At 37.7% G+C, this 22,099-nt stretch overlaps 1 protein-coding gene and 1 non-coding gene across 8 annotated transcripts in view; both read right to left on the bottom strand.

The window, feature by feature from the left end:
- Positions 1-17,773, bottom strand: part of Zzz3 (zinc finger ZZ-type containing 3) — a 107,657-nt gene extending 89,884 nt beyond the window's left edge. For 6 of the 7 annotated variants that reach the window (XM_047529453.1, XM_047529433.1, XM_047529485.1 and 3 more), the window contains exon 1: positions 17,646-17,773. The gene's annotated coding sequence lies outside the window, so the exon portion shown is untranslated. The remainder of the gene's footprint in view (positions 1-17,645) is intronic. The other variant, XM_047529475.1, reaches the window with a different exon arrangement.
- Trnaa-cgc (transfer RNA alanine (anticodon CGC)) lies at positions 1,271-1,343 on the bottom strand. Its single transcript has one exon. It is a non-coding gene; the product is annotated as a tRNA-Ala (tRNA).
- Positions 17,774-22,099: the final 4,326 nt, after the last annotated feature.

Raw genomic sequence — 22,099 nt, 5'->3', positions numbered from 1 at the left:
CTAGGTAAAATCCCCAGGTTAAAAAAAAAAAAAAAAGTATCAATATTCATGTGTTCAGTTTTAAAATGATTCTCCATATTTTTTCTTTAAGTCCTTCTTATAATGCTTAAGAGAAGTTTAACAATGTAGCCTTATGACTAAATTTCAAATAGGCCTATGACTTGAGTTTAAAAGTATTTGGGGGTTGGATTTTTTTTTTTTAGTTGTCAATGAATCTTTTATTTTATTTATCTATTTATATTATATGTGATGCTAAGGATCGAACCCAAGGCCTCACACATGCCATACAAGTGCTCTACCACTTGGCCACAACTCCAGTCCCCTAAAAAATACATTTTTAAAAACATGTATTTGGTTTGCTTAATAAGCAATATTGGAATGTTTAAGATAATTTGTGACTCACTGCAAGTTTCATTAATTAAATTTAAAAGTGTTGCTATTTGTCAATGAAACTCAATAAAGCTAGGGAAAAACAAAAGTACTTTTGTACTTAAATCCTGCTTACTGAAATTTTCATTTACTTTATGAGGCATACAAAGTGCTTAAAAATATGATAAAACCGAATATTAAGTGTGTAAACATAAGGAATGCAATTAAATAAGTTGCTATAGTACTCCTAATAGCTAACATTCATACACCATTTTCTAGTGTTCAACTTGTTCCAAGCACTTTATAGTATAAACTCATTCATTCAGTAAATATGCACTGAGGATCCACCATAAAGCAGGCATCACTGAAGGCTCTGAGAATTAAAGCAGTGAACAAAACAGTCCCAGCCTTCAAGGATCTTATCTGGTACTGAGAGGAGACAAATTTCAGGTATAATAAGTACTGTTAAGAAAAACATACCAAAGTAAAGGAAGGTGTTGTTTTAGGTAGTTTAACGAGGGTCACACCTGGTTGCACAATTTCATATGGAAGTCTACATAAATAATGCCCTGTTAGAAACCCTCAGAGAGTTGGCACAGTGGCGCATGCCTGTAATGCCAGTGACACGAAAGGCTGAGGCAGAAGGATCTCAAGTTCAAAGCCAGTCTCAGCAATTTAGTGAGGCCCTAAGCAACTTAGCAAGATCCTGTGGCAAAATTAAAAAAAAAAAAAAGGCGGGGGTGAACACTTAGCTCAACGGAAAAGGGCTCCTGGGTTTAATCCCCAGTAAGGGTGGGTGGGGGGAAGCCCCTTAGAAAACTTCCTCAGAGAAAATCTCTCTACATGAAGTAAAATCTAAACCTAAGAAATGAGGGAGCAAGGGATGCAAAAATTTTTTTTTTGGGGGTGCTGGGGATTGAACCCAGGGCCTTGTGCTTGCGAGGCAGGCACTCTACCAACTGAGCTATACCCCCAGCCCCGGGATGCAAATATTTGAGAAGAAAACAAGTACAAAGGCCATTTTTCTTGAGAAGGCTATTTTAAGGAAGATTTAATCTATTCAAATGGAATTACCAGTATTAATCAAAGTCTTCACCCATTCAGAAAACGTATACTTACCTTATATTAAATTTGCTAAATTAACAATAATAAAGTGTATAAACTGAACTTGGAGATAAGTTTTTTGTTTTGTTTTGTTTTTGAGATGGGATCTTATGTCACTCAGACTAGTTTCTCACTCCTAGGCACAATAGATCCTACTTTAAGCTCCCTGGTAGATAGGACTATCTACCATGCACCACCAGCTGGAGATCACTTTACTTTATGATTTTAAGTCTTTTAAACCAAATGTAAACAATCTTCCCTATAACCAAAAGTAGCCCTAGAAAGCAAAAAACATACGACATTTCTTTGCTAAGTAATTCATTGAACTGGCAATCTAATTTAATTAAACTAAATACTCTTTCATATAACATGGAAAAAAATCCTTTTCCTTTTAAGTAAGCAATTTTTATTTTTAAAGTAGAAACAAATACATAGAAAAATTATGTGAAACTTTGATAGTTTTTATTCCAAATGTAGATATCCTTAATTAAGCATTTTTAGCTTTATTTGTATCCAAAAGTATCAAACACAGATGTATAAGCTTTTAGGAAAAAATTTACCTCTTTAAACAGGTTTTTGTAGTCAGTGCAGTGGCACACACCTATAATCCCAGCAACTCAGGAGGCTAAGGCAGGAGAATCAAAAGATCCAAGGAAACCTTGGCAACTTATCAAGAGACTGCATCAAACTAAAAAATAAAAAGGACTAGGGATGTAGCTCAGTGGTTTAAAAAAAACAACCCTAGATTCAATCTCCAGTACCAAAAACACAAAACAACAACTCATCCACCACCAAAAAACCAGGGTTTTGTTATTTTTACATTTTCCCTTTTAGAATGAAAATGATTCTCCTACACACAAGAAAAGTAAAGCTGGACTCGAATAGTTCTCTATTCGGTGTTACATTAGCAACAAAAAGGATTCTTTCCTCTTTTATTGATCTTAGAATTTACCTAAAACTAGCCCCCCCTTTTTTTTTTTTTTTCCAGTGCTGGGGATTGAACTCAGGGCCTTGTGCTTGCAAGGCGAGCACTCTACCAACTGAGCTATCTCCCCAGCCCAAAACTAGCCCTTTTTATTAAGTATTTTATGCACATAATCATCTACAAAATTTACAGTAAATAAAACAAAACAGAATATATAGAACACCCTCTTAAGACTTCTTAGGAGTAGAGGGTTTATTGCTGCAGTTCAAAGAATAAATTTTTTACAGGTGAAAATCAAGGTGAACACATTTGAGTTAAATGGCAGCCTTATTAAAAAGTTCTTATTATTGAAATTTCAGTTTTAAGTTAAATGAAATGTAAAAGATTGTTCACAAAAAAATTGCTTTTGAAATAATAATTCCAAAATCTTCTATTAAACAGGTAAAAGGCACCTCCAGTACTTAAAATATTTACGGCAATCTCAATAGTTTAATTTTAACAGTATTATAGTACATGTGACTGTTACGTGTACATGCTATATCATTAACACTCTCTGAACAGTGAGAATTGTAGACTCGAGTTTGTGGCACTGCTCCCATCTTATCCTGGGGATGGAGCAAGACACTGTCACACCTGTGTGGTAATAGTATAATCCACTATGGCATACAATCCAATTATCTAAAACAATGACTATCAAATCTCCAAACAATACATAATTTATAACTAAACTTGTATGTTCAGAAGACTCCTTAAGGGGCTAGGGTTGTAGCTCAGTGGCAGAGCACTTGCCAAGCACGTGTGAGGCACTGGGTTTGAGTTTCAGCACCACATAAAAAATAATAATAATAATAATAAAGGTATTGTGTCCACCTACAACTGGAAAAAAAGATATTTTAAAGAAATAATGGGACTGGGGAGATAGCTCAGCTGGTAGAGAGCTTGCCTCACAATCACAAGGCCCTGAGTTCGATCTCCAGTACAGCGGAAAAAAAAAAAAAGAAAGAAGACTCCTTAAGCATTTTTTGGCAAACCTTAACTTATTCAAGCTCTAGTCCCCCTTATGGAAGCCAAGATTCTGGATTAACCATTAATTACATACTATTAGTTAAATGGGAATTCTTTTTTTTTTTTTTTTTTTTTTTTTTTTTTGCGGTGCTGGGTTTCGAACCCAGGGTCTTGTGCAGGCGAGGTAGGCACTTTACCAACTGAGTTATATCCGCAGTCCTTTTTCTTTTTTTTTTCTCTTTCCCAAAGATGGGTTCTCCCCCCTCCCCCACACCCGCACACCCAGGGCTAAGGACCAAACTCAGGGCTAGGCAAGCACTCTGCCACTGAGCTAAATCCCCAACCCCAAATGGGAATTCTTGATGTTCTTCTTTTGAAATTTAATTTTATTAGAAATTACTTATATGGAAGTCATAATTTCCTTAGATTGCTCATTCATTTTTGTAACCTCAATGGAAATTTTTGCAATTTCAGTAACAGGTTTATTAGGAGCTATCAATATTGATTGCTTATACTAACTGTGGGAATCGTCAATCTTTTCTCTGGAACTTTCTGAAATCCACTCCAAGGTGACTTGGTTACTACCTTGATTCCCATCATTTCAATTTCTATCTAAGAGGTATGGACTTTCCACTCAGACTTTTTTCACTTACTAGCTGTGTACCTAACTTTTCTGAGTTCCATTTCCATATCAAAGAACAAACCACTTAATGAGCACCTGTCTTAAATCAAGTAACCAGTACACTCTATTTAAAATAAGAAAAACACAGCTTATAGACAAGTAACTTCTTAAAGTTACAGAGTTCTTAAGGCACAGAACCAGGATTTAAAATAAGGTTGATTCCAAGTCCACATTCTTTTTATTGTACAACAAAAAACTATACACTTCAGCTGGGAGTGGGCACATGCCTATAATCCTAGCTATTCAGGAGCCTGAGGCAGAAGGATTCCAAATTCTACGCTGGTCTCAGCAAGTCAGCAAAACCCTGTCTAAAAATAAAATAAGAAAGGGCTAGGGGTATAGCTCAGTGGTAGCATGTCTGCCTAGCATGAGCCAACCCTGGGTTCAGTCCCTAGTATCACAAAAAATACTAGGATTTACATCACTTTAATTCCTGTCAATCAGAGAAAGTGATATGAATGGACGGAAATTAAAATCTAGAATATTAGGCTGGGGATGTAGCTCACTAAAAGCACTTGCCTAAATGGGTGATACATGGATTCAATAACTAATAGCCAAAAAAAAGAAAAGAAAGAGAAGCTAGAATACCAATAACTTTTTTTCTTCTCAGTTTCTTAAAATTAAAAAATGTATACATTAAGGTTTACAGTTAGGTTTTTATCACTAAAGACTGCTAAAATGCATTAGTTTTTTTTTTTTTTTTTTTTTTGGTACCAGGGATTGAACCCAGGGACGCTCAACCACTGAGCCACATCCTGGCCCTCATTCTTATTATTATTATTATTATTTTTTTTTTTTTTTTTTTTTTTGCAGTGCTGGGGATCGAACCCAGGGCCATGTGCTTGCAAGGCAAGCACTCTACCAACTGAGCTATCTCCTCAGCCCATTATTATTACTATTATTACTATTGAGAGAGGGTCTCCCTAAATTGCTTAGGACCTTGCTAAATACCTGAGGTTGATGATCCTCCTGCCTTAGCCTCCGGAGCTACTGGGATTACAGGCACCACACCCAGCACTAGATGATTAAAAAAAAAACTATTAATAGGCTTAAGATGGGAATGACTTAAAATAGGCAAGAGATATCTTTTTGGAATGAAAAAAAAAAAGGTTCTAAAATTGCACTGCTGTGATGGTTGTGAGGTAGAACAGAAAAGAAATAAAAGCTGAATGCAGTGGCACATGCCTGTAATCCCAGCTACTAAAATGAAAATTCAAAAGGGCAGGGATGTGGCTCAGTGCTATAGCACCCACCGAGTTCAATTCCCAGAAGAAAGGAAGAAAGGAAAGAATGAAGGGAGGGAGCAAGGAAGAATGAAGAAATGATTTAAAAGGTAGAGAGGATACAAAAAGTCAAGGATAACTTAAATCCGAAAGCCTGGTGCTAAAGTTCCTCGCACCTTCACTCCCAAAGCCTGTATTCCTCCCAGTCCTCACTTCCACGTTTCTGGGAAATCTACAAATCTTCACTCATAATCTTAAAGTTACTGGAAATTCACACTTACGAAAATTGCCTTTTGCACTGTTAATCAGGACACCTGCATTTTTAGAATAGACTGAGCAAAGATAGATACAAAAACCTTTAAAATATAGGGTACTTTCCCAATTATATTTATTATGGAGAAGACATCAACCTAAGAACTGCCAGACCACCATAAACCATCTTGTGACCACCAGACTGATGTCATTCCCCCATACTTTCCATGGCCACCCCTCATGAACTTTCCTACAAAAGAACACAATACCACAAAAGCACTTCTCACTCTCCTGAGAGACTGCATTCTCCCTTGAATGTGCCTTGAATCTTGCCTGTTTTAAGTCATTCTCATCTTAAGCCTATTAATAGTTTTTTTTTTTTTTTTTAACCATCTGTTTTCCTAAATAAACCTCTATGCCTCAGTATGTGACTTGTACTGAAATTCTTTCCTGTGACAAACACCAAAGACCCCTTGTACTGAGCTGAGGTTCCCTCTCTGGGACCTTATCACTCGAGTTAAACCCCAAAATGTAATTTTAGCACAGGGGTAGGGCACCTCAAAGTACAGATCTGCATTGTGGTCTTCTTTAATAGATCAACATGATACTTATCACTGCATTTTTTTTTTAATAGAGGGGGTTTCACTATGTTGCTTGGGTTGACCCTGAACTCCTGCCTCAGATTCCTAAGTAGTTAGAACTACAGATATATACCATCATGCCAGGACCTACACAAAATTTTATCTGAAACACTAACTGGCAAGAGCTGTCTTACTAAAATTAGTCACCAAAACAAACTTACAGCATAACAAAAGAGTTATACTGTAATATGGATGCATTATACTTTGATGAATAATTTAAGAGATTTCTATTTTTCAAGATCCAAGTATTCGCTGGGTGTGGTGGCACACGCCTGCAATCCCAGTGATTCAGGAGGCTGAAGAGGATTGCAAGTTCAAGGCTAGCCTGGACAACTTAATGAGACTCAGTCTCAAAGTAAAAAAATAGGAAAGAGTTAAGGGTAAAGCTCAGTGGGGTAAAGCGCCCCGGGATTCAATCCCTAGTACCATTAAAAAAAAAAAAAAAAAAAAAAAAAAACCAGAAGTATTCAAATCAAGCTACTTCCAGTTGTAATTGTTCTGGTGTATGTAACACCCAGAAGAAAATTCAAATGTCATCATAAAATGAGGTCCAAAAAAGCATATCAGAAAACAACTGATACTACCTACGGTGCTGGTACAAGGAAGAACACATATACACACAAATGGTCCTGAAGACAGCACCTCAAAATCACAAAAGCAGAGTCTGATTGCTTAAATTCAAATGTCAAACCCTGCATTTAACACCTATAGGACACTGAGCAAGGTATTATTAACCTCTACTCCAATTTGCTTATTTGTAGAATGAGGGTAACAGTAACACTACCTCTACCTAAAATTGCAGTGAGAACTAGTGATAATAAATACAATGGTTAGTATGTAGCTAGCACAAAGCTAATGTTCAATAAATTATTAGTACTACTGTTAATAATAGTTTTTAGAAAAATCTAAGCTAGTCTGTTTCAATCTTCAATATACATACAATCTGCCCAAACAGTTGTTACAAAATGTGATATTCTGATCTACTAAATTTGAAACTGTAGGGGTGGTATCTGGAAAATCTATTATTTAAAACAAACCATCCAGGTGATCATGAAACACGCTTAAGTTGGAGAACCGCACCTGACAGTTACAAATGAATTAGACAGCCTTTATCAAAGTACACTGACTACAGATAGAAAAGTCTATACCTATGTATGTGGCAAAAGTCGAGCTGGAAAATGTTCTGACCAGTTTGCAAGGTAAGAAAAGCATTTATTCAAACTGATAAATAACTCTATAGTCAATATAAAATTTGGTCACTTTACCCCCTTTCCTCATGAGATACTGTTATCATAAAAGGTTCCCCTAAAATCAGACATTTAAAATCTCCACAAGATGGGTGTAGTGGTGCACACCTATAATTTCAGTGAGGTTGAAGCAGAAGGACTCCAAATTCTGTCCCAAAATTTAAAAAAATAAATAAAAAGGGGTGGGGATGTAACTCAGTGGTAAAGTGCCTCTAGTTCAATTCCTAGTACCAAAAAACAAACAACAAAGTCTAAAAGCAATGATATCGCCTCACAGCAGTTCCTGAAAACTATGAATGCCATGAGAAAAATTCTAAGGTGAAGTCTTGTAAGATCTCTAAGTATAAATCAGATTGAATTCTAGAGTTTCTCAGATATAAAAAAGCAGTTCAATCTCACCAACAAATGCTGAGCAAAAATAAGCAGACACAAAATAGTACACACTGTATGACTCCATGTTCAAAGCAAAGAAAAAGTCAGGCAAAGTGGTACATGCCCACAATCTGAGCAGCAGGCTGGGGATGTGGAATGGTACCCCTGTGCCACTGGGGTACCCAAAAAAATCCCTGGTGCTCAAAAAAGAAAGGAAGGAAAGAAGGAAAACAAAACTATTCTACAGTACTACATACCAAAATAGTGGTTTCCTTGCAGGGAGAAATGAATGGCTAATGATCAGAATGAAGCACTCGCCTCTCTGGTTATGTTTTTTGCTTTTTTTTTTTTTTTTTTTTTTTTTGTACTACTGAGTATAACCAGTCAAGTCAATTAAAAGCATTATTTCATTTTATAAAACACAGACACCTGCTTTCTAGTGGAGAACTGTGTAACAGCACAATCTATTTTCCTTGAACTTCTTTCTAATCAATCCAAAATATATGTAATTAGTAAGGAGGGTAAAGAGTACCAGAATATAATTAGTGACCCAATTTCCTAGGTCATTTAAGTGACATTTTGTAAGAGCCACTCATCCCTTATGGGGTATGAGAATTCTGGTAGAAACAAAAGGTAAAAATTGTGTTCCAATCCCTTTAAATGCCATCACAATATAAGACAGAAGGATATTTTGTCATATCAAGTTTTTCATTTCCAACTCTCATTAGAGTATCTCCAAGCACAGGACATGTTTTTGTTCTTGTTTTCCAAATATTTATTGTTTCACACTCACAAACTACTTAAATCTGACCTTCTGACCTTTCCTTTTCTTTCTCTTTTTTTTTTTTTTTTTTTTTTGCGGGGGGGGGGGTGCATACCAGGAATTGAACTCAGGGGCACTCAATCACTGAGTCATATCCCCAGTCCTATTTTGTATTTTATTTAGAGACAGGGTCTCAATGAGTTGCTTAGCACTTTGCTTTTGCTGATGCTGACTTTGAACTCTCAGTCCTCCTGCCTCAGCCTCCAGAATCACTGGGATTACAGGCTTGCATCACCACACCCAAAATGACCTTATTAGCATTAAGCACAACAATCGGTAAACAACAGAAAATGTCAAAGTCCTTATTTAATAAAATAGTAGCTTTGGGGTCACACAGTTTTAGAATGTAAAGTATAATACCTCGTTTTTATCAATTATTTTAAGAAATTCAATAATTCCTTCATAAAGAAAACAAGGGCTGGGATGTGGTTTAATGGCAGAGAGCTTGCCTGGCATATGTGAAGCAATGGATTCAATTCCCAGCTCTGCAAAAAAAAAAAAAATTAAAAAGAAAAAAAAAAACACCAATAAACAATAAGCACTTTTTGGGGAGTACTGAGGACTGAACCCAGGGGGGTCTTTACCACTGAGCTACATTCCCAGCCCTTTTTTTTTTTTTTTTGAGATAAGATCTCACTAAATTGCTTAGGGCCTGGCTAAACTACCAAAGCTGGCTTTCAACCTGCAATTCTCCAGCCTCACCCTCCTGAGTGACTGGGATTAGAGGCAGGAGCCACAGATCCCAACCAAACAATAATCACTTTCAATGTTAAAAATTATGAATACCCTCCTAATATTCACCCAAAGTTTCATGTTATTCAATTACTAAATTTCAGTAAATGCATCACACTGCCATTCTTAACAAAGAAAGTATTATGAACATACGGCCTAAGTCCTGCTAATTAAGACTTTGTCACTCCATATATTAAAATTATGTCAAGCTGTGCACTATTTAATAAACACCCTAAACTGATCTTAGAACTTAATTTCTCTAATTCTCCAATATCTACCAGAGCACGTTTTCTCTTTATAGAGTCTCTAGTACTATACTCTTAGGTAGTTTCATATTTTATCTCTGTTTGAAAAATTGCTATTAAATTTTAGGGTATAGGGAAAGAAATATTTTCTTTTCCTTTTTTTTAAATGTTGAGGAAAACCCAGGGTCTTGAGCATGATTAATATGCACTCTATCCCTAGCCAAGAATATTTCAAATTTTAGCTAAGAAATTATAAAACATTGTTTTGTTAAGAATAAGTTTTATTATCCTCAATTTATAAAGTGTTCTTAACAAATAGCAATAAAACATCCACCATAATAAAAGAAAACCGAGGCAAAAGATTAAACATGTCATATGAATCATCTAAAATATTAATACTTCTTAAAATTTAGGACAAAAATCAACAGTATACAGCATAAAGACTTTCAATGTAAAAGCACAACGTAACAAAACACTGGGAAAATAAAGCATTTCATTAAATTGAGACGATTTGGAGGAAAACATTTAGATTCTCATTTTACAGCAGTGCCAGATGAAATAAAAGTTAAACTTACTTAAATTTAACTTTGAAGAAACTGTATAATATCAGTATTAATTTTTTTACCTTTTTTTTTATTGTACACAAATGGGATACATGTTGTTTCTCTATTTGTACATGGCATAAAGGCATACCATTTGTGTAATCATAAATTTACATAGGGTAATGTTTGATTCATTCTGTTATTTTTTTCCCTTCCCCCCACCCCTCCCAATTTTTTTACATTTCTGAAGATAGAATTTCATAAAATCAGCAAAACCAAAGTATATTAAGATATCTGATTACTGAAGTTTTAAAATTGTTTTAATCAAAAATTCACAAGAGAAATACATCTATTAAGCATAATTTACCTTAGTTATTAAAGGAAGTGATACATGTCATACATACTATTAAATTTTTATAAATATCCAATTTTTGACAATGTATGGAATAATACGCACTCCAGTATTTCATAAATACTGTGGCAATATGTTCAAAAGAATTTAAAATGTACCTAGAAATCATTTCTGGCAATATTTGCTTAGAGGAGCTAATATTATATGCAGGAAACCCTATGTTTCCCCATCATTTACATATGCAAAAAATTAGAATAGTGGAATATGACATCTTCATAGAACATCATATTATCATTTATAATGGTGGTTATTAAAACTTATGAGAATAGGCCAGGAACGGTAGGGCACACCTGTAACCCCACAGATTCTAGACTGAGGCAGGAGTACCTCCCAAGTTCAAGGCCAGTCTGGGCAACTTAGGGAGACCCTGTCTCAAAATTTTTAAAAAATCCTCTGGGATTACAGTGGTTGCGGTGACTGAGGCAGGAGGAGTCCAAGTAAAAAGCCAGCCTCAGCAACTTAGCAAGACCCTAAGAGAAACCTTGTCTCAAAAAAAAAAAAAAAAAAAAAAAAAAAACCTTGGCTGGGGATGTGGCTCAGTTGTTAAACAACCCTGTGTAGGCTCCCCAGTACCAAAAAAAAAAAAAAAAAAAAAGACAGGACATGAAGTAAAATGTTTTATCTGAAGTGTATAAATGCTAATAAAAATTACGTTAATTCATAAGACTTAAAAGGCCTCACACCAGACTTTGCACTCACTGCAATACATACACACACTATACCTAAGTCAAATGCTGTCATCACATCACTACTGAAGGAATACAAAGTTTAAAATAACAAATTAAAATAATAGGCCAGCGGCTAGAATTATAGCTCAGTGGTAGGATGCTTGCCTAGCATGTGTGAGGCACTGGGTTTGATTCTCAACACCAGGTATAAATAAATAAAATAAAGGTCCATTGACAACTTAAAAAAATAAATAAAAGGCCAGGGAAAAAGTTAGCAAAGCAACAAAGAAAATCCACAATAAAATGAAACATTCCTCACCCCTGGACATCTAGATGGTCTAAGGACAGAGATTTAATATCAGGGTTCAAAAATGTAGAACTAAATAAATATGGACAGGTTATTTCTGAATTCTAACTACCTGATTTACTAATTCATTCATTAGCAAATGTGCTAGTTGTTTAAGCAATTAGTTGTTTATTACTCACAGGAAAATGTAATAAGTCTTATTTGGGAAATAATTCCTTGAAATATTAAATAAATAAATAGACATATAGTTAAAAGTAATAAAATAAAACAAGGGAAATTTCATACATAATAAACCATTTTTATTTGGCATCATCATATAAAGAGCTCTGTGCTTGAATTTTCCAGAAAACTGAAATCTGATACAGTAGCGAAACTTTAAATGTTTACTTTATAACAATCTTTTCAAGGGGCACCAACATATTTATTACTTTCTTAAACAAAATATCTAGAATAAAAATTTATGATTAAGATCATAATTGCAACACATGGAATACCATATACAATATTGTGATTCCCTCTGGGGCTAATGATTACAGGAGTATATGTCTTTATGTAATGATTTTTTTTTTTTTTTTTTTTTTTTTTGGTGCTAGGGAATCGAACCCAGGGCCTTGTGCTTACAAGGCAAGCACTCTACCAGCTGAGCTATCTCCCCAGCCCCTATGTAATGATCTTTAAACACTCTTGTTCTATAGCTTCATCTACTTTTAAAATATTTTTTCCCTTTTCCCTTGAAATAAGATGACACATCAGCTGAATGCATTTAACTCCAATGGCTAACACTGTGGATTTTCATCTGTGGGTTAACTTCAATTAGTAATTTCTGGATAAAGACCACAGGCTTACTGTACATTTAAGACCACCTAAAAGTTATTTTTTAATTTAAAAAAAATTTTTTTTTTTTTTTTTTTGGGTGCTGGGGATCGAACCCAGGGCCTTATGCTTACAAAGCAAGCACTCTACCGACTGAACTACCTCCCCAGCCCTTAAAATTTTTTATCTATTTATTTTTGCAGTACAGAGGACTGAATCCAGGACCCCACACATGCTAGGACTCTACCACTGAGCTACATCCTTAGCAACATTTTCTTCTTCTTCCCCCCCCTCTTTTTTTTTTTTGGTGGTGGTACAGGAGATTGAATCCAGGGGCAGGCACTCTATAGTGATATATATATCCTCATGACACTCCCCACCCCCACACCCACACACTTTTTTGAGACAGAATCTCCCTGAGTTGCCCAGGCTGGCCTCAAACGTGGAAACCTCCTGCCTTGGTCTCCCAAGAAGCTGGGATTACAGGTGTGCACAACAGTGCCCAGCCTCCTTTTTATTTTTATTTATTTATTTATTTATTTATTTATTTATTTATTTTTTTGGGTGCTGGGGAATCGAACCCAGGGCCTTGTGCTTACAAGGCAAGCACTCTACCGACTGAGCTATCTCCCCAGGCCCCTCCTTTTTATTTTTGAGGTCTCAACAATGGACCACATGTATAAAGGTGGTCCATATTTGATTGTTTCACCCGGTGTCCTCAGTGCTGTCTTAGTTTGTGTAAGTACACTCTATAACATTCACAGAATGATGAAATCAATCAAATTATTCAGAATGTATCCCCCTCTATAAGCAATGAGTAACTGCTAGTGTTACAGTTATCTTGAATACTCAGAGACCTTTTTATACAGGATCTGTGCTGTTTCAAATGGCTAGGATCACTAGCACTTAAAAAACATTGGATGAGTTACTGACTCTAAATCGTTTAAAAATAAAGGTAATAACAATCAGAAGACTGAATCAGGAGGATCACAAATTCAGGGCCAGCCTGTGCAACTTACACAGAGGCCCTCTGCAACTTAAAGAGACAATATCTCAAAGTAAAATTTCAAAAAGGGCTAGGGATGTAGCTCATTGGTAAATTGTCCCTGGGTTAAAGCCCCAGTACCACCAAAAAAGTAATAATTAGCTTGATTAATTATGCAGTGATATTTTCAACTCACTTATCTCTGACAAGATGAAAATTACCTGTATAAATGAGAAAAAAAAATCTGAAAAGAAAAACAGGTCATATGAAAGGACCAGTTCAAACAAAAGACCCAAGTCCATATTTTCATGGTTTTAAAAGTCAAGACTTAGGCATTTGAGAGATATTTACTGATAGTGTTTAAGTAGAATGACAATGGTTATCAAAATATTAACTACAGAAATATACAACACAGTATGTATCATGTTTATATTAAACACTGCTATGAAAATCAGTATTTCAGCAACTATTCCTCGTCGATAACTCCAAATTGAATTTTCATATGAAATCAGTTTTTTTAAGCACCTGCACTATGCTTTCGTTGATAATTCTGGTCATGTAATTTATTACAATATTCTTGGACACTCATTCGAGAACTAACAAAATCATATTCTTGATATAATTAATATATCATGAGTACACCCCTGCAATAAGTTACAAGTTTGGGAAATTAGCAGGGTGTCAGAAAAAAAGGAAAAAAGTCACAGGAGGATAAAATCAGTAATACATTATCTTTTTTATTAATTCCCATCATCACTGAAGTTTTTTAGATCTCATTACTTCTATGAGTTAATAAAAAGAAAATAAATTTTCTTGTTTAAGTTTTACTCAAGAAAACTAAAACCATGTAAATACTTCTCTCTTCCTTGGATTTTCTCAGACTATTTTTACAAAGAACCTCAAATACATTAGGACTGGCAATTTTTAAGACCTGCCAAAAGCAGTTTATAACACAAAAATTTTAAGAGTAAGGAATATATACTATTGATCAGAGGCACACAGTGGCCTACCAAAGATCCAATTACTATACTAAACTTATATGGATACCTTTGCAATGGCCACTGCATGAGTGTGACCTTCAAACCCACTGTCATTTTCACAATTTCCTACTTCTAAAAATAGTAGTGAAATGTACTTAACAAATGTTATTTAACATAATGGACTTACTAAGTAAAGAATTCACAAAGTTTCAATTAAATATCAACATCAGTTACTTTTATTACAGGAGGTAATCTAGTAATTTTGGAAGTGGGCTGTAGAACCAAAAGAATTACTTAAGAGTAAAAAACTGCCTCAAACACTCTTTTTCCAAATTCTGATCAATTCAAGTTTCCCTCTAACCATTATGCACCTGTCTATTCTTGACGGTGGCTTTTGCATTCTGTATTATGGTTTTCTCTGCAATTTCTATAATTTAATTTCATTATCACCCTATATCCCATGTCTCCTCTTCCTCTTTCCCACATCACACCTCTCCACACTTGCTTCTTTCAACATTCCTCCCTGATCTATTATAATAAAAATAACAAAAAAACAATGCCCAAAGAGCAGATACCTTTTTTAATATGACAGATCTTACAGATAATATTACTGATATGTTTTGGGGAGAAATAACATTAAAAAAAAAAACACAAAATGATAGCTTTTTACCAACTTTTAATTTAAATAGATGTATATGTCTGTACTGCTGTATCTGTATCTGTCACTCTCCAGTTGAGTTCACAGTCATAACTATTATTTTAATTGAGCTGATAAACTTTTTTAAAAACACCTACAGACATACTTGAGTTAAAATTTAGAACATATAAGTAATATACCATATAAAGATAAACATATGAGCTGGTAGCAGTGGTGCCTGTAATCCCAGAGAATAGTGAGGTTGCAGAAGATTTAAGGCCCACCTCAGCAATTTAGTGAGACCCTGTCTCAAAATAAAATAATTAAAAATGGTTGGGATCTAGTGGTAAAGTACCCTGGGGTTCAATTCCCAGTACCAAAATGAAAAAAGAAAAAGAGATAAACATGTAACATAAACTTTAAACATAAAATATAAAACCAGTGATAAGACATTAATTTTTCTTAAACCTTTGTTTTGCATGGACTTTCTTTTGTGCCAAGGCACCAACACACTAAAATTATTTCCACTGCAAAAATAATAGCACTATAATTAGAAATTTTCGCGGGACTACACTAACAAAACATCTTGCCTTTTATCTTAGAAAATATGTACACAAGTCCTGAAAACAGGCAAATATGACTAGATAAAAATTTAACAGAGTAGAAAATTTGCTGATTGTTAATGTCGGGAGTAGTATACATAAAACAACCCCCTCCACTTTCTTCCCTTTTCCGTTCTTTAAAACAAAACAAAACAAAACAAAACAAAACCCTAAAGTAAATCATAAAACACCCAAAAAGAGTAGTTACTTAATGGGGTAGATATGAGAAAGGGAACTTGGTAACTTAGTGGGCAACATGCAACAGGGGGGAGACCTCACTCTCTAAACCTCTCTATAGCAAGTGGAGGGGCAACCAACTCTTCTTTATTTCTTTTTTTTTTTTTTTCATACTGAGAACCGAACCCAGGCGTGCTTTACCACAAAGCTATATCCCCACTTTCATTTTGAAACAGTCTCGATAAATTGCCCAGGCTGGCCTCGAAACTGTGATCCTCCTGTCTCAGCTTCCCAAGTCTCTGGGATTACAAACTTAAAGTTTTACTTTTAGTTTAAAAAAGATAAAAGTACCAAGTTATCTGATTAGTTATGTGACTAATTTCCCACTCCAAATACTACATAAAATTCAAACATCGCTAAATAAGAAAAACAAAGGCATACAGAATTGTGAGAAAATATTAGAGAATTAGACAAAAATAATTTAATTTCAAACTCATTTATTAAAAAAATGAGCTCAAGCTCTGCAAAGTTTATGAGAAATATGCTTTAATTAAAAATGTAGCCCAAAATAATCCATTACCTTAAATATGTAACCGAAAATTTCCATCTCTAAACATCAAGGATGGCAAGCTTAGAACAGTTGTAATCAAAACCCTACCGATAATTACCAGTTAATAATCACGTACATAACGATTAAAGAATGATTTTATTCTGACCTCGGGTAGTGTCAAGAGATGTAGGGAACTCTCCAAACACTGCCAAAAGTTACTGTAAATACGAAGTGTCAGAGATGAGGAAGTTATTAATGGCCAAATAAATGGAAGTAAATGATACCCAGAGAGATGGACGGAGTTCTGTTTTAGGCGACTGGAGAAAGGTACTGCAGCAGAAAGAGCGACAGAATGGTTAAAAGCAGATCTGGAATACTTTAGAAAACGGCAACAAAGCGAAAAACCGAAAAGAACGTTTGAAAGTAAGATGAACGGTATCCAATGGGATCGTCACGTTGCGCGAGCACGGCTCCGGACTTCCACTGTGTGGGACGGGGGAGGAACTACCACTGCACGGGGGAACAGCCCAAGCTGAGGGGTACGCTTCTGCAGGTGGCGGAGCACCCGCAGGGGGTGGGGAGGACCGTGCTGCCTCAATGGGGTCACTGTATTCCCTTCAAGATTAGGAGAAGCTGACAGAGCACGTCTCCCGGCACCAAGAGGCACACGCCCGAGGCCCCTCCCTAACAACTTGCCTTGTAGAAAGAGTTGCGGGTCCCAGGCCCCCGGAACCCAAGGCTCCGCCATCCAGGACAACTGCTCTGCCAACAACGTCCCGCGAGAATCGAGAGATCTCGCGATACAAACTTACTAGCATCTCGCGAGCCTCCTCTAGAACCAACATGGCGGTAAGGAAAAAGCAGTATTTTACAACTTAAAAGTGCTTTATTAACGACTGAAGAACGTACAAAATACAGGAAGATCAAAAAGTCTTTTCCACCTTATATGTCTCCTCTTAGTTTCCTAGAAGAGAAGAACAACAGCAAACCATCCCAAAACCTCTGACGATCACGGTTATACTACACAGTGCAACCCACTGACTCAAGTCTCCTTGCCTGTCACGTGGAAACAGATTTTCGGCGTGCCCGTCACGTGGGCCGCCAATGAACGCGCGCGCGCGATCGTCACCCTCCCGGGAGCCCTCCCCGCCCCCTTTCGCCCGCGCACACGTGCGCGCGCACCTCCGCCCCACGTGGGGGCTTCGCCATAACCACCTCCTCCAGCCCACCCCCTCCCAGCACTTGGCTCCAAATCCAGGTCCCAGAGCCGATCATTTCCACCCCCCGCCCTCCCTCTTTCTTCTCCCTCCCCCGAGTCTGGCCCCCACCACGTGCCCCAAGCGCCTGCTCACCTTCCGCACGGGGTCGAGCGTGACGGGCCACTCCGGGAGGCGCCGCTACCGTGGTTTCTCTCTGCTCCCGCCAGGGCACTTGCTCGAGTGGCCACCGCCGCAGGAAGCTCGACAGCGGCGCCGCGGCGCTTCCAGGTGGGTCCCCGCCTCCCGCTCCTGCCACTTCCCGCAGCACCAGCGGCTCCTTCCGGTCCCCTCCTTTCTCCTCCTGGTTGGGACCAGCAGGCGGCCGCGGCTGCAGGCGCGCTCACTGCACCGCCTGCTGGTAATCGCGGCCTGTGCAGCGCCCGTGGGCCGAGGGCCGCCGAGGCCCGCCCCCTTGGCCGGTCCCCGCCCTTGGGCGAGGGTTGGTCTTCTGAGGGCAGGACCCAGTCCATCTCCTGCAGCGGTATGTCCTGTCTCTACTCAAAGAGATACCGCCCCTTTCCTCCACTGTTGGAAGACAGCTTCATCCTACCCTTTGGCTTCTTTGAGAATCGAAGACCTAGCTCCCTTGGCACTGTGGTATATTTTAGATGCTTCTGCTTACCTCATCGCTAACCGATGGCCCCCATGGCTCACCTCTGTGACTTTCTGGATCTCACGACAGAAAACTCCAACCACTTCTGGCCTTTGCACTTGCTATTCTCCGGCTAGGACACTTCCCCGAGATTTAACTCATCGATGTTCGATATGCATTTCAGGTCCCTTTTCAGAGGTCACCGTCAGAGAGCTTCCGGAAGAGCATATCTCCAGATCACTACTTTCACACTTTCTACCTTCATACAGTTATCATTTCAGACATTATTTGCAGATGTTTTCCTCACCAAGAATGTAGTATTTGTAAATACAGGATTTAGTAACTTTTTTTTTTTTTTTTTTTTTTGCGGGCGGAGGTGGGTGGTGTGCCAGGGATTAACTCAGGGTCACTCAACCACTAAGCCACATCCCCAGCCCTATTTTGTATTTTATTTAGAGACGGGCCTCACTGAGTTGCTTGGCGCCTCTCTGTTGCTGAGGCCGGCTTTGAACTCTTGATCTTCCTGCCTCAGCCTCCGGAGCCACTGGAATTACAGGCCTGCGCTACCCACCTGGCTTGAATTTAGTAATTTTTGTTTGTTGCTTTATGCCCAGAACTATGGCACAAAACAGTGCCCAATAAATGCTCTCAAAAATCTCTTGTTAGGGGGCTGTGGGTATAACTAAATGTAGACCACTTGACTAGCATATGCAAGGCCCTGGATTTGATCCCCAGCACAGCTAAAAAAAATTTTTTTAAAGCTATATTGCTGGGGGCAATGGTACTTGCCTGTAATCCCAGCTCCTAGGAAGGTTGAGGCAGGAGGACTACAAACTTGCAGCCAGACTGGGCAATTTAGCTATACCCTGCCTCAAAATAAAAATAAAAAGAGCTGGTGATACCACTTGGTGGTAGAGTGCTTGCCTAGCAAGTGCAAAGCCCTGGATTTAATCTCAGTACCAAAAAAATATATATCAGGGCAGGATGGCACATGCTTGTAATCCCAGGGGTTCCAGAGGCTGAGGCAGGAGGATCCCAAGTTCATAGCTGGTCTCAGCAATTTAGCAAGGCTTTAAGCAACTTGCAAGACATATATATGGTGGGGTAAAACGTGGTGGTCCTAACTACTGAAGTTCAAAACCAGTCTTGGCCACTTAAGGAGACCCTACCTCAGAATAAAACTTAAAAAGGGGAGGTTGGGGATGTAGTTCAGTTGTTGCCTAGCATGTGCAGGCCCTGGGTTCAATCCCTAGCACCACCACCACCACACCCAAAAAATATCCACTGCATCTACCAACTTCATTGAGCATACAAATAAAGCCCAACACACATTAATAGATGTAATTGCTTCCTTTAAGAGCTGTGGAAAAACTTAACTGAAACTTCCTTCCCTGTCTGTAATTAGAAGACATATTCCAGAAATATTAAACCCAGTGGCACAAGACATAAAGTAGTACTCTTCTACAGTTGTCAAGTATTGCTTTATTGCTTTGCTTTTCTTATCTCTGAAGCAATTTTTTCAGACAAATGGATACATGTGCCTGCTTTTCTGACTAATAAAAGTTACTAAATGGTTGAATGGCTCCTGTATTTTAGTTTCCAGTTCAAAATAGCATCTGCCTCAAGACAAAGGGTGACAGATACATTTTTATGTTGATAAGCACATTTATTTATTTATTGAGACAGGATCTCACTATATTGCCCAGACTGGCCTTGAACTCCTGGGCTCCAGAGATACCCTGCCTCAGCTTCCTGAGTAACTGGACTACAAGCCTGTGTACCAGGCTCAGGAAGCTTTCCTTGAATCTACTTGGTGTTAGTTCTGTGTTAGGACTAGAGATACAAAAGAAAGCAACATGGTTTCCCTATCTTGCTCTATATACTTACAGAGCCAAATTCTACTTAAAATGACCACAGTCATTGAGTCTTGTGTGTCCAGCACTATACTACATATAAGACATATAACTGCTGGGTGTGATGGTGCCCACTTATGATCCCAGTAGAGGCTGAGGCAGGAAGATCACAAGTTCGCGGCCAGCCTGGGCAACTTAGTGAGATCCTGTGTCAAACAATAAAAAGAGCTGGGCATGTAGCTCAGTGACAAAGCACCCCTGGGTTCAATCCCCAGTACAACAAATATTATTTCCAGAGAGGCCACATCCAATAACTGATGAATGCATGGATAAAAGTCCCAACCTGCTAACTGCTCACCTCAATTTGAGATGATCCTCAAGGATTATCACATCTCCTACAGAACTTGCAGGATCAACTGAGGTACTTCATTACAACTTTTCCCTCTACCCATTCAATTTTGGGTGCTTGGTTTTTTTGTTGTGTTGTTGTGTTTTTTGTTTTTGTTTTTGTTTTACCAGTGATTGACCCTGGGAGAGCACTGCCTAGCATGTGCAAGGTCCTGGGTTCCATCCCCAGCATGTCTAAATGTATGTATGTAACCATTGTTAAACTTCCCTGTGAATGACCCACCCTAATTAAGATATAGACCTATATGACCTTTGTTATTTTCATCTAGAATTGTAGAACGTTGAAGATTTGATGTGTTTTTGCTTTTTTGTGCTGGTGATTGAACCCAGGCTTCATGAACTATACTATACTCCCACCCCTGAATACTGAAGAAAGAAAACACTTCAACATCAAATAATGTAGGGGTTTGTAAAATAATTTTCTGATGCACTGGCACTCCTATTACAAACAAACAGTCTCAGGCCAGAATACAATTCTTGAACCAAATAAAAGAGAGCCTAGGAGTGGGCAATGAGCTCACATTTCTCTCAGTCCCGTACTATAGCATGTAAGACACTGCCTTCCTTAGGATCCACTCTGAAAAATCACTGATACAGTTCGTTCATTCTTTCAACATATGCCAAGTACTACACACAGTGCTGTGCATAGAGTAGTGAACAAAACAAGCAAGGTCCTATTCTGACAGAGCATATAGTCTAGGGAGAGAGGCTGATATTCAAGAAATAAGCACATATATAAATAATGTATATAAATCCTGTTAAGTACTGTGAATGAAAAGTGCAGGTCATTGGGGCTGTGGGTGTAGCTCAATGGTAGATTGCATGTGTGAAGCCCTGGGTTCTGTCCCCAGCACAATTAAAAAAATATATTAATCTGTCTGTACTGGCATATGCCTGTAGTCCCAGCTAAGACTAGTCTGGGCAATAGAGTGAGACCCCCATCTCAAGAATAAAAAGAAGAAAAAAATTCAGGTCACAAAACGAGCATATGTCCATATACCCCAAAGTACACTTTCTAAAGTACTTCTAACCCACTAACACTCAGGCCAAATGAGACCTGAGGTGTGAATGGATTTAGGAGTTAGGCAAAGAAGGTGGGAAAAACATTCCACAGAAAGAGAATAGTTGATGGAAAGCCCCATTACATAGGAAAGAACTTAATACTGCTACTAATACTATTTATCATTACCAGAAATAAATCACTTTATGAAAATAATGTATCCTAATTTCTTTCATTAGATCATAAACTTTTTTCCTATATCATTAAAATATTCTTTAAAAACCCCAAGAGATCCATAATTTAACCACTTTTCTTTTGGGGGATGTATACTTTCATGCTATTATAATTGGTTTGATTATTTCCTTGGTGTGTCTGGATATTTGTGAGGCTGAAGCTCTATGATTTGGGTAATTGATTGAATTTGTGAGCAAATGAAAGGAAAGCCTAGGATTCCTGACTTGGGTGACTAAGGAGATGGAGTTGTCATTGATGACCACAGAAAATACTAAAGTAGGAACAGGTTTAGCATGGAAAATGATGTGTTCCATTAAGGGTATACCGAGTTTAAGATAACTCTAGTATATCCAAATGAAGCTGTGTAGGAGTGTAATCTGGAAGTTAACTGGAACCTTGGTTTAAATGTGGTTGGGGGGCAGAAGGAAAGCACAAAGAGTGAGAATAGCATAAAGAACAA

Source organism: Sciurus carolinensis, chromosome 1 (assembly GCF_902686445.1).
Source record: "Sciurus carolinensis chromosome 1, mSciCar1.2, whole genome shotgun sequence".
Classification (NCBI taxonomy): domain Eukaryota; kingdom Metazoa; phylum Chordata; class Mammalia; order Rodentia; family Sciuridae; genus Sciurus; species Sciurus carolinensis.
The sequence above is the reverse complement of the archived record's forward strand: the minus strand, read 5'-3'. Positions and strand labels throughout refer to the sequence as shown.